This window comes from Pelophylax lessonae (assembly GCF_965119305.1).
Source record: "Pelophylax lessonae genome assembly, chromosome: 5".
NCBI classification, from domain to species: Eukaryota; Metazoa; Chordata; class Amphibia; order Anura; family Ranidae; genus Pelophylax; species Pelophylax lessonae.
Genome location: NC_138772.1, coordinates 52200356 through 52214218, shown reverse-complemented (window position 1 = coordinate 52214218; position 13863 = coordinate 52200356). Strand labels below are relative to the sequence as shown.

The window sequence follows — 13863 nt, the reverse complement described above, 5'->3', positions numbered from 1 at the left end:
TAAGTGCGACCCGGGACAGTACAGAGGCTATCCATGTGGAATGTACTAGCCCTGACTGTCCGGGGGGTATTTTTATTGAAAAATGTTTTTCGTGGCCGGAACTCCGCTTTAAGTCATAAATCATGTTAGGCAAAATAGTTTGAAGTGTGGTGCTAATTACCGATCCAAGAAACTAACCTGAAAAGGTAAACTCCAGACAGGTATAAGAGCCGGTTCACACTTCAGCGATGGCAGACATCGCATGTGATTCCGTGCGCACTCATGCAATGTCTGTGCATTGCGAATTCAGCCATACATATAGTATGGCTGAATTTGCATTGCATTCAGACAAAAGGCACGCAGGACCCTTTTTTGGGTCCGCACCAGAATCGGATTGCATGAGTGTTCACACCTATGAGATTCAATTCATGTCCAAACTGACAGTTCGCACTGCGATATGCAAACTGATCTGGGCGTGTCGTTAACCTTGTATTGACACCCCCAGCGATCACATATGCATATTGCATGTTCGCATATGGCAATGCTTCAGTGACCTGCTGTTATCTGTTACCATTGGATAAATCTGCAATACTGAGTTGTTTGACCCGCTGGTGAAACAGGGGTCAAACCTTGAGGTGAGCGCATTGGTGTGCTTCTTGGTGAAGGGTGATCACTGATTGGATTCTATGCTATCTACTGTTTCCAGCACCTTATGCAGACCTATGGGCCTCTGATAATTTCTTGGGACTATATCATATATTTATTATATGGACATTTTTTATTTCTTTCTTACCATTTTTATGTGATTTGCGTTACACCATTTTCTCCATTATAGTGTGAACTGTCTGCGAGCCAAGTGCGATGTGGGAACCCGCAGTGGATTTACAGAGTTCCCATATCACATATGTGTGAACCGGGACTGAAGAACCACCAATTAGCAGTTACGTAATTATTACAAAATTCATTACATTTATTTTTATATTCAATTGCTATGGGCAGTGCCAGGACAAGGTCATCCAGCACTCAGGGCAAGGATGCCAAACCGCGCCTCCCCCTTCCCTTAGGTTTAGGGTCAAGGTGCCCCCCCATCCCTGTAATAAACCATTGCACCCAGGGCAACAGCCCCTCCTGTCCACCCCTTGTCCCGGCCCTGGCTGTTGGTACCTGTGTCTGTCTCAGCTATTTCTAATGCCTTGTACATCATTCTAGTATGATGTATGATGTACAAGGCATTAGGGAGGGAGGAACAACACCAGCAGCAAACTGATCTTTTTAGTGCACATGTGCTAGATCAGTGGTCTCCAAACTGCAGACTGTGGCCCTTTGCTTGCATCTATCCGACTTTTGGGGCCATATTCTTCCTACTGACACTAGGCAGGCACTATTCCTTCACTGACATCAACAATGGGGAATGATTCCTCCCACTGACACCCAAGACCATTATTCTTCCCACTGATACAAGTAATAGGGCACGATTCCCTCCACTGACACCAATGACAATAAACTCTTCCTTGGCCTGACATTAAAGCGGAGTTCCACCCTGGAATTTTTTTTTTTTTTTTAAATACCCCCGGGACAGTCAGGGCTAGTGCATTCCACAATGGCTAGCCTCTGATCTGTCCTGGGTTGCACTTACCTGTTAGGACAAATACTTACCTTGAAAAAGTCTTGTCCAGCGCGGCCATCTCAGGTGTGGGCAGCTTGAAGCCAGCGCGATCCTCTTCTGTGTCCTCTTCCGCCTTCTTCGGTCCCACGATGCCCTGCGCCGGCCCCGCCGTCACTTCTCGGCGCGCACGCGTCATCCCTCCACAGCTTCTGGGCATGCCCAGAAGCTGTTTAGAAGGGGATGACGCGCGCGCCCCGGAACTGACGTCGGGGCCGGTGCAGGCGCAATGATTCCTGGGAGCTATGACGTTCAGCTTCCAGGAATCATTGCAGAGCAAGGAAGTGACGACGGGCCGCGGCCGAGGAAGGAGGAAGAAGGAAGTAAGGTAAGTATTTTTTCTTCGCTACAAGGTAAGTAAAAAAAAAAAAAAATGCGATTAGCCATTTGTTTTTCAGGTGACCCGGAGCGAGAAGATGGAGGTAAGTATAAAATTAGGGTGGAACTCCACTTTAATGATGGGGCACATTTAACCACTTCAGCCCCGGAAGGTTTTACCCCCTTAATGACCAGGCCATTTTTTGCGATTCGGCACTGCGTTACTTTACCAGGCAATTGCACGGTCGTGCGACGCTGTACCCAAATAAAATTGATGTCCTTTTTTCCCCATAAATAGAACTTTCTTTTGGTGGTATTTGCCCAAGGGACAGTGCTCAGAGGTGGGTGGGAGGCAGAGAATGGGGGAGTACCTGCACCTATTCTCCTAGAAAAAAAGCCCTGTTCCAAAGACATGCTGGTAGGTAATTCATTCCATTTCAAAATGGCCTTAGTATTTGTGTACTTCAACTCTTCTGGGAAGGCTGTCCACAAGGTTTAGGAGTGTGTCTATGGGAATGTTTGACCATTCTTCCAGGCTCTGCTCTAATTCATCCTAAAGGTGTTCTATCAGGTTGAGGTCACAAAGTTGGGAGCATGAAATTGTCCAAAATGTCTTGGTATGCTGACACCTGAAGAGTTCCCTTCACTGGGACTAAGAGGCAAATCCCAACCCCTAAAAAAAAACAATCCCACACCATAATTTCCCCTCCACAGAATGATTTGGATCAGTGCACAAAGAAAGGCCCATAAAGACATGGATAAGTGAGTTTGGGGTGGAGGAACTTGACTGGCCTGCACAGAGTCCTGACCTCAGCCCGACAGAACACATTTGGGATAAATTAGAGCGCAGACTAGGAGCCAGGCCTTCTTGTCCAACATCAGTGCCTGACCTCACAAATGCACTTCTGGAAGAATGGTCAAACAATCCCATAGTCACACTCCTAAACCTTGTGGACAGCCTTCCCAGAAGAGTTGAAGCTGTTATAGCTGCAAAGGGTGGGCCAACTCAATATTGAACCCTACGGACTAAGACTGGGATGCCACAAAGCAAGGTCCATAAAGACATGGATGAGCGAGTTTGGAAAGGAGGAACTTGACTGGCCTGCACAGAGTCCTGGCCTCAACCTGAACAGATAGAAAATCTTTGGGATGAATTAGAGCGGGTTAGACTGCGAGCCAGGCCTTTTTGTCCAACATCAGTGGCTGATCTCACAAATGCTCTTCTGGAAGAATGGTCAAACATTCCCATTAGGCATCAGCATACCAAGACATTTTGGACAATTTCATGAATCCACATTTATAGGAACAGTTTAGAGATGGCCCATTTCTGTCCAATATGACTGTGTGCCAGTGCACAAGCATTCCCATAGACACACTCCTAAACCTTGCGGACAGCCTTCCCAGAAGAGTTAAAGCTGTTATAGCTGCAAAGGGTGGGCCAACTCAATATTGAACCCTACGGACTAAGACTGGGAGGCCATTAACCACTTTAAGACCAGAAGGATTTGCCCCTTAATGACCAGGCCATATTTTGCGATTCAGCACTGCGTTACTTTAACTGACAATTGTGTGGTCATGCAACGCTGTACCTAAATAAAATTGACGTCCTTTTTCCCCCACAAATAGAGCTTTCTTTTGGTGGTATTTGATCACCTGTGCGATTTTAATTTTTTGCGCTATAAATAAAAAAATGCGACAATTCTGAAAAAAAAAAATATATATTTTTCACATTCTGCTATATAACATTCCAAAAAAAAATGTAAAAATCAAAATGTTTTAACATTTTAGGCCAATTTGTTTTCTGCTACATATTTTTGGTAATAAAAAATGGCAAAAAACGTATTTTGATTGGTTTGCGCAAAAGTTATTGCGTCTACTAACTACAGTAAAGATTTATGTCATTTTTATTGTTTTTTTTTTTACTAGTAATGGCGGTGAGCTGCGATTTGTTTGCAGGACTGACGACATTGCGGCAGACAGATCAGACCCCTAACTGATATTTTTGACACTTTTGGAGGGACCAGTGACATTTCTACATTAATCAGTGCTAAAAATATGCAATGTTACTGTAATAATGACACTGGCAGAGAAGGGGTTAACATTGTGGGTGATCAAGGCTAAATGTGAGCCTAGGGGAGTGATTCTAACTGTGGGGGGGTGTGGCTTGTGAAATGACCATAGAGACCTGTGATCCTATATAGAAGGATCACAGGAGGTCTGTAATCATTCCAGAGAGAAGAACGGTCAGCTGTGTTTACAACTGTGTTCTTCTCTCTCAGCGGGGAACGATTGCGGGTGTCAGGTGGCAATCGGAGCCGCCTGCCCACTGCATCGGCTTCCCCGCTGACGAGCAGGGGCGGGAGCGCGGAGCTGGCGGGGCACGCTCGCCGCCTAGCCTCCTGCTTGTGACCGGTTCGCGCAGGAGCGGCTGCCTGCCGCAGTTATTGTAAAGCGGTTAAAGTTCATGTGCGTGTAAAGGCAGGCGTCCCAATACTTTTAGTAATATAATGTACATATATAATAATAATATATTTAACTGCTGGTTTAGAGCATAGCTTCAGCACAGCCTGACCTTTATTAGATTTCAATTGGCTGTCAAAGGTAACGACGCACGCCTGAACTTTGTAGCACCTTCACCATTCTGCGTAACGGATCTACATCTCTATAGAGAGAAATAAACCAGCAGCCTAGGACAATAATGTGTGGCCAGCACTGAATTATTTAATATATTCATTTATCTTCCCTTTCACCCCTTCGGATTTTGGCAGCCGACCTATTTTCCTTGTTAAACACAAACAGAAAATGAACAATCACTTTGTGGGAGATCACTCGCGGTGCCCTGAGCTTCCACGCAAATAAAAGCCAGCCCTTGTTTGGAATTGTTGACATTGCTCTGCTCCTGAATGACAGACACATCCCAAAGCACAGCAACACAGCTGCACTGCACACTTCTGGATGAGGGAGCGAGCGAGCGCAATCTTCTACAACTGTTTACTTAGCAGCCTCCTAACTGTGTCTTCTTAAAGCTGAACTCCATGCACAACAACTTTCATTTATCTACCGGGAAATGTACCCCTCTTCATGACCAGGTCTTTTTTTTCCATACGGCACTGTGTTACTTTAACTGACAATTGTGCGGTCGTGCGACACAGTACCCCAATAAAGTGAATATCTTTTCCCCACAAATAAAGCTTTCTTTTAGTGGTATTTAATTACCTCTGTGTTTTTTATTTTTTGCGCTTTTTAATTACCTCTGTGTTTTTTATTTTTTGCGCTTTTTAATTACCTCTGTGTTTTTTATTTTTTGCGCTTTTTAATTACCTCTGTGTTTTTAATTTTTTGCGCTATGAACAAAAAAAGACTGACAATTTTGAGAAAAATGTTATCGTGCTTTAAAAATCAATGGGAGTGCAATCTAAATTCATGGAAGAGTCAGCTCACATGTGCTAATTTACCATTAGGATTGCGCTGCACTATTTATTATTAAGCTCACATGCAAGACAGCTCCTCCTGATAGCACCTCAAAGCATGCCATAGGCAGGAGAGGTCCTCTTTAGGCTCCATGTACACGGGACGCTGGAAATGGCCGTTTAGAAGCAGTTGGGCGTTTTTTTCAGAAGCCCCTGAACCCATCTACATTTTATCTTATCTGTCCATGTACACCAGGTCGTTTACAGTCATTTGCAGGCAGTTGCGTTCAGGGACTGTTTTTAGAACGCAATTATTTGCGTTCGAACGTGTGTTTCCCAGGGTTTCAAACGCACAAACGCGTCCGAACGCGTCTGAACGCGCCCGAACGCGTCCCAACGCGATGACCCGCGTTTAGCGTTCGCGTTTTTTCCATTTTAAAGGGGAATAATTTTTTGACCTCTAGGAACGCTTCTAAACGCAAACGCCCGCAAACGCCGCTAAACGCCCGCTAAACGCGGGTACAAACGCGACCGAACGGACGTTTCAAACGTCCTAAAAATTCCAGCATTCAAAGGGACTTTTAACAACGTCCCGTGTACATGGAGCCTTAATGTGAGAGCTGGGGTCAAAAAGACCTCAGATCTCACATCCACACTAAAAAGCAAAAAAAAAAAAAAAAAGTACATTTTTCATCATGAATAAAAATGAGCCCTTTAATGGGAGGAAGCGACATAGCGTTGCACTAGTCCTCCAAAGCCATAGAGTTGAGTAGAGGCCAGCTTGCCCTCACTCGACTTCCTGCCTAGGAGAGGAAAGGATTGATGGCTCAGGTAAGCCTGGAAAACGACCAGGAAGTGGTGGGGGGGGGGGCACCTCTACCGCCACCCATAAAAGTGATCCCGTGGTGAATCCACTGCTGGGACCACTTTTATGTGAAAGAGGGTCACCCATACTGTAAAAAAATACCGGGGTTATGGCAGCTATCTGCCATAAAACTGACATAAAACTGCGGCGGGTGGTCCGGAAGTGGTTAAGTCACTTTCTCTGAAAAATCGAACCCCTTGCTCCCTGCAATAGAAGACTACCTGCCTTTCCAGTGGGTGGTGAGTCTGAGCTCTCTTGTCTTCCAGCTATGCAGCCTCCGCAAATTAAAAAGCTTCCCAGGAACGTTGAAGTCCTGCACCCCCACAACATTTGTGTTAGCTTCCAAAAGCCGGCATTTTGACACTTCCTGAAGTGTCGAATGTTGAGCACTTTGCCAGCAGTAGTAGCACTGAAAGATAAGGATAGGACTCACCAAATAAATTATGTGCAGTATTGCACTGAGTCAGAATTTATAATTTGGGGAGAAAGCAAAAAAAAAAGAAGCACCTGAACAAAAGAGACCAGCGCGCCTTGAAAGCTTGCACTACAATCTTTTCAGTTATCCAATAAATCATGGGTGCTAAACCCATTGCCTGCAGAGTCCTCTGATGTGGCCTACAACCTCAAATCAGGGAAGAACATGCCCATGCTCTGGGATGGTGGGCCAGGAAGCCCAGATCGTGATGAAGGGGTTCCCTACCCTCCATCCCAGAGCATCAGAGTGCATGGAACCGGCAGCGGCAGCAGAGGAAGCAGATGGCAATGGAGGAAGCAGAAGCCGCATAAGCCGCTTCTTCCTCTGTAACCTGGGCTTCTGTCCCAGGAGTGATACCAACTGCACTTTACCTGGGACCTTTCTAGAAGCCTGGAGAGCAATACCAGCAGAAGCTAGAAGAGGAAAAGGTTAGCGCATTAAACCAGTGTTTCTCAACCTTTTTTTAGTCAAGGCTCCCTTTCAGAATGATGGACAGTCTCGAGGCACCCCATTCTAAAACATAAAAACTATTCTAATAGTCTTACATAATGCAGCAATATCCAAAAGTCCAAGTAGGACACCCAACATTAGAGGTGATTTATTCTTCCAGACCAAATACACTTTTGTAAACTGGTACTGACTAGTATTCCAATGTTTCTCTTCTCCCTCAGTTTTTCTCTATCATGCTATCAGCTAATGTGAGGGACAGGGGAGGGTCAAACAAGGATGCTATGCAGACTGCTTTCACACTGATCTGCAGGTACAGTGCAGTTCACATGCGGCTTTCCTGCGGCTTAGCTGCACTGAGCCATAGACTTCTATTATATTCTGCAGATTTGGTGCGCTTTTTGAAAGTGCACCACACCCCCAAGATGTAATACAAGTCTATGGGGTTGATTTACTAAAGGCAAATAGAAGTTGCTCCAGTGCTTAGTAAATGAGGTAAAGCTTCACTTTGCAAAGATTACCCAATCACGTGCAAGAAAAATAAAAAAAAAAAAAAACAGCATTTTTGCCAGCACATGATTGGATGATGGAAGTCAGCAGAGCTTCTGCTCATTTGCAAAAGCTCTGGAGCAACTTCTCTTGCAGAGTGCAACTGCAGTTTGCAAAGTGCGCAGTCTGTTTGCCTTTATTAAATCAACCCCAGTAGCTCAGTGCAGTTAACCTGCAAGGAAAGCCGCAGCTGCATCACACTTCACCCACAGTACATGTAAACCGCAGTGCATCCGTGTGAAAGCAGCCTTATAGGGGGCTAAGGACAGCAAGGGGTCGTTTACATTTTGGGTTAGGGGTCGGTAAAATCTCACAGTTCAGTCCCCGTTCACACTAAGGCGACCTGTGAGGCGACCTGGTCGCCTCACAGGTCGCCTTCCATAGGGAAGCTGCGGACCCGCTCTAATAGGAGCGACACAAGTCGCTCCGACTTAGAAAAAGGGTCCGGAGCTTCTTTGGGGCGACCCGGAGGCGACTGCCATAGACTTCAATGTTATGAAGTCCGTGGCGGCCGCTCCGAGATCGCGGCGCGCTGCTCGCACCGCGACCTCGGAGGTCGTCCCCCCAAGTCGGATCGCGGCAATGTGAACGGGGCCTCATTGTGGCCAACAACCGGTTACCAAATCACTTAAGTGGCCCTCGCTCTACAAACGGTTGAGCACTCTTGCAATAAATTGTATCACTTCAAATTCAAACGTTTACTTTTGTCAATGGCTAACAAAGCACAACACTCTGCTGCTAGGAGAGAGTCATAGTTAATGTAACAATTAACATATCCATTAAAGTGAAGCTAAAACCTACTACCTAACACTAGACAACCCCTAATCTAACCCTAAAAATGAACCCTTTACACTTATCCTATCCCAAAAATTACACCATCACCCCAAAAAAAAAAAAAACATAATTACCTTGTAACCAAGGAAAGTACTGGCACCAATAGGTGACAGATGTGCACGAGGAATAACCAACACCAAAATGCCACAATACACACTCTGTGCATTACAGAAGTTTCTGTTTAACTACTACAGCCCTGGAAGGTTTTACCCCCTAATGACCAGGCCATTTTTTGGGATACGGCACTGTATTGCTTTAACTGACAATTGTGCAGTCGTGCGGCACTGTACCCAAAAAAATTGATGCCCTTTTTTTCCCAAAAACAGAGCTTTCCTTTTGTGGTATTTGTTCACCTCTGCGATTTTCATTTTTTGAGCTATAAACAAAAAAAAGACCGACAATTAAATAAACAATATTTTTTACTTTCTGCTATAAAGCATATCCAATAAACAAAATGTAAAAAATCTAATTTCTTCATAAATTTAGCGATAATCAGCGTCTTATAGTGGGACTGTTATATTGCGGCAGACAAATTGGACACCTAATGCCTCGTTTCCACTGAGCGGAACGGTTTCGGGTCGGTACAGTTTGGAAGGGTTAGAATGGTCCGGTCTATTCCGGTGAGCGTTTCCACTGCAAGTCGGGCCACCAGGGACCATGCAGGGTTTACACCAAATGAGGTGTTTGTTTTGCTCTTTCATTTGACGTGAGCATTGAAGTTTTTCTGTCCGCCAATCAGTGGAATCTATCGTGTGACGCCAGTAGCTCCGCCCTAACCGTACCGTACCATTTCCTATGGCCCTACATCTGAAGCAGGACCAGGAATGATGCAGTTTAGTTCGGTTGTATGGGCCACTTTCATAATGGAAACACTCAAATTAGCGTACCGTACCGAACTGATCCAAACCGATCCGCTCAGTGGAAAACGAGGCATTACTGACACTTTTTTGGGGACCAGTGACATTATTACAGTGATCAATGCTAAACAAAATGCACTGTCACTGTACTAATGACACTGGCAGGAAAGGGGTTAACATTAGGGGTGATCAAAGGGTTAAATGTGTTCCCTGAGAGTGCTTGCTAACTGTGGGGGAGATGCTCTGACTGGGGGAAGAGAGAGATCTGTGTTCCTGCTTAGCAGGAGCACAAGATCCCTGTCTTCCTCCCTGTCAAAACAGCGGTCTGCCTTGTTTACATAGGCAGACTGCCGCTCTGTGTCTCTTGGGAACGATTGAGGGTGGCCAGTAGACATCGAGTCCGCCGAACCGCTGACTGGCTCCTTTTCTAGCCAATCAGCACACGGTCGCGCTTCTAAGGACACTTGCGTGCCCCCTGGAGCCTCTGCACAAAAAAACTTATAGGTACCTGATTTCGCACAGGGGAGCCAACTTGCCGCAGTAAAAGTACATTAGGTGGTCGGTAAGTGGTTAAGCTGGTCTGGGCATGTAAGGTGTTGGGGACATCACAAGGTAAACTCTTACAAGGACGATGAGCCAAATTTCACAAAACTGATTCAGCCTTTTATGGACTCCAAATATTCACCAAAGGAAAAAAAAAAAAAACAAGTCACCTCCCTCTTACCTCCATTGATAAGCATTTTCAAGTCAACTCCCTCTTACCTTGTCACTCCGGACATTTTCAGAGTCAGATGGAGGCGAAATCAGCAGAAGACTATGAAAAGACGCCACATTTACATCTATCGCCTTTTATTGGCTATCCTACTAACTTTGTTAATAAATGTTTTTAATGTCCAATGGAATGTGTGACAAGACAATTCTATACTGGGCAGTCAGTGCAGAAAATAGGAAATCCATGCTGTACTAAAATAAGGCTGAATATGGAGCTGGCTCAATGCTATGTGCAAGGTAAAGGTGCAGAGCAGCATGTAGCGGACAAACGAGACAAAACAGTTCCATCTTCATGACTCAATGAAAGCTTTATATTTGGGGAAAAATGAATTTATTTATAAAAATAAATATTGTTTTAAACAATTTCCAAGGACACTTTTCTGCTTAGCTGTTATATATATATATATATATATATATATATATATATATATATATATATATATATATATATATATAGATATATATGTGTGTGTGTGTGTATATATATATATATATATATATATATATATATATATATAATATAAATATATATATATAGATATACATTGATATAGATATATATCTATAGATATAGATAGATAGATAGATAGATAGATAGATAGATAGATAGATAGATAGATAGATAGATAGATAGATAGATAGATAGATAGATAGATAGATAGATAGATATAGACTTGCCATACACACTACTAACTAAGAGGCACAAAAACCCCCAAGTCTGATACCTGAAGCTAATCAATATTTCAATACCAGGGGCAATATTGTGTAACAATCCATAAACAACAAAATCACCGCTTATAATAAAGTAATAGGAATAAAAGATGACTGCTGATTGGCTTCTTTGGGTATTATACTAGTTTGCACAGTGACATTAAATTCAATTTTTAGAACACATAGCATAAATTAGTATACAAAGAGGATGATTATAACATTTTAATTAAGATGCATTGGAGATTACACAGGACAGAGGCATGGACAATCACATTTCCATGGACCAATCTTCAAAACTTGGGGTTCCAGAGGTAACTGGTAGAAATGCTACTGCAAACCTGTTTGCAGCCTATTGCAAGCACAAAATACCCAATTCTTTGATGACTCAATATGATAATACAAGGGGCAATATAGTGCAACACCCCATGAACATCCAATATCACCTCTTATCAGTATAATAAAGTAACAGGAATAAAACGTGACTGTTGATTGGCTGCTTTGGTTACTGCACTTTGTACAATAGCCTATTAAACAAATTCTATGTTTATAATATGCAGATATAAACCATAATTCAGTAAATAAAGAATCTTTTACTAATACAATTTAATTTAAAATTTAAAAAAATGTTTGGATGCACTAGAAATGGGTTGCATTATCCACAAAAAAAAAAAAAAAAATTCCAGGGACAAATCTTTAAGACTTGGGGTGCCCCTATAAAATCAGTAACTAGTAGAAATGCTTCTATAAACTGGCTTGCAACCCATTGCAAGTGCAAAATATCCAATTCTAACACCTGGGGTGGTTCAATATGGCAATACAAGGGGCAATATAATGCAACACCCCATGAATATCCAATATCACCTTTTATCAGTATAATAAAGTAAAAATGTTAAAAGATAACTGCCGATTGGCTGATTTGGCTACTGCATTTGGCATACTGACATATTAAAAAAAAAAATCTATATTTAAAATATTCAGAACTACACAATAATGGAGTAAATATAAAGCATGTAATAAAAGGGGCACCCCATGAACATCCAATATCACCTCTAATTAGTATAATAACGTAACAGGAAAAAATGACTACTGATTGGCTGCTTTGGCTACTGCTCTTCACACAGTGACATATTAAACAAATTCTAAGTTAATATTATGCAGTAAGAAAAGAAAATATTTTTAATACAATGGCATAAAGTGGGGTTGTGTTATCCAGGACAGGGACATAGGCAAAAAAAATTTCCAAGGACAAATTTTCAAAACTTGGGGAGCCCCTGTAAATCAGGGGTGACAGGTAGAAATGCTATTACAAACCAGTCTGCAAGCTCAAAACACCCTATTCTAAAACCTGGGGTGACTCAACATGGCAATACAAGGGGCACCCCATGAACATCCAATATCCCCTCTAATTAGTATAATAATGTAACAGGAAAAAAAGATGACTGCTGATTGGCTGCTTTGGCTACTGCTCTTCGCACAATGAATTATTAAACAAATTAATATTATGCAGATTCAGTAAGAAAATAAAATATTTTTAATACAATGGCATAAAGTGGGGTTGTGTTATCCGGGACAGGGACATACAAAAAAAAAATTCCAAGGACACATTTTCAGAACTTGGGGAGCCCTTGTAAATCAGGGGTGACTGGTAGAAATGCTATTACAAACCAGTTTGTGAAGCCCAACAAACCCTATTCTAAAATCTGGGGTGACTCAATATGGCAATACAAGGGGCACCCCATGAACATCCAATATCACCTCTAATTAGTATAACAATGTAACAGGGATAAAAGATGACTGCTGATTGGCTGCTTTGGCTACTGCACAATGACATATTAAACACATTCTATGTTTAAAATTTGCAGATTCAGTAAATAATATGTTTTTAATACAATGGCATAAAGTGGGGTTGTGTTATCCAGGACAGGGACATATGCAAAAAAAAATTCCAAGGACACATTTTCAAAACTTGGGGTGCCCCTGTAAATCAGGGGTGACTAGTAGAAATACTACTATAAATCTGTTTGCAGCCAATGACATTTACATCCATGCAAAGATAATCAGACACACAGAAGTTAATTCTCTTACCCAATTCAGATGAATGTAAGGGGTATTGGCGAACTCCAGGAATCCTAAAACATAGCCCTGAGTTTTCCTTCCATTCAATGTGGATTTAGGCAGTAATTCCTATAGGAGGGGATCCAGGCAAGCAATCCAAGTGTGAACCCTGCAGAGGTGAGGACAGGAAGGGGTCTGGGATTCTGCAGATGGGGACACAGGGATGCCGCTTGTCAGTGGCAGAAGTTGCGCAGACAGAAGGAATTAGCGGCAGTCTGATTGGAGGGAGCAGCACAAGGTTGAAGCTTTCACGTCTTCTTCAACATTCTCAATGAGCAAGAATGAGGATAAAAAAAGAGAATCCCTGAGTAGTCCCTGTAGGGTCCGCCCTGTGTGTGGAGCCAGTCCTTGCAGCGCCTCCATAGGCCGGTGGGATGTACCTGGCTGTGTCTGAGCTGGGAAAACGCTCCGTGCTCCGTGCGCTGACAGTTCATCTCTCTCAACTGTCACTGCGGCCACAGAGGAGTCCCCGGACTCCTGACAGCCCAGGACACAGGGCAAGGTCACTGTGTATAGGGCAGAGTGGTGACCACCCTGTATAATGTACCCTGGGGTGTCAGAACATGGAGAGGGGGGAGAGATTTGTATTATGGAAATCAACTATCAGAAAGGTCATTTCATCCATGTCTTCCTGAGACCCCTGCATGTAATAAAACCAAGTGTAGGGAAGATTACTCTCCATCCCTGTCTGTCTGTCTGTCTCCCCATTTCCTGCCCTTCTCTCTACATCCCTGTCTGTCTGTCTTTCTCTCTCTCTCTCTCTCTCCACACCCCCTGCCTGTCTCTCTCTACATCCCCTGCCTGTCTCTCTCTCTCTCTCTCTCTACATCCCCTGACTGTCCCTCTCTACATCCCCTGCCTGTCTCTCT

At 43.4% G+C, this 13863-nt stretch overlaps 1 protein-coding gene across 1 annotated transcript in view; it reads right to left on the bottom strand.

The window, feature by feature from the left end:
• The window catches only part of CALCR (calcitonin receptor), a 490211-nt gene extending 476840 nt beyond the window's left edge, over positions 1–13371 (bottom strand). The window contains exon 1 of the transcript XR_014225284.1: positions 12965–13371. The gene's annotated coding sequence lies outside the window, so the exon portion shown is untranslated. The remainder of the gene's footprint in view (positions 1–12964) is intronic.
• Between the last annotated feature and the right edge of the window lie 492 nt (positions 13372–13863).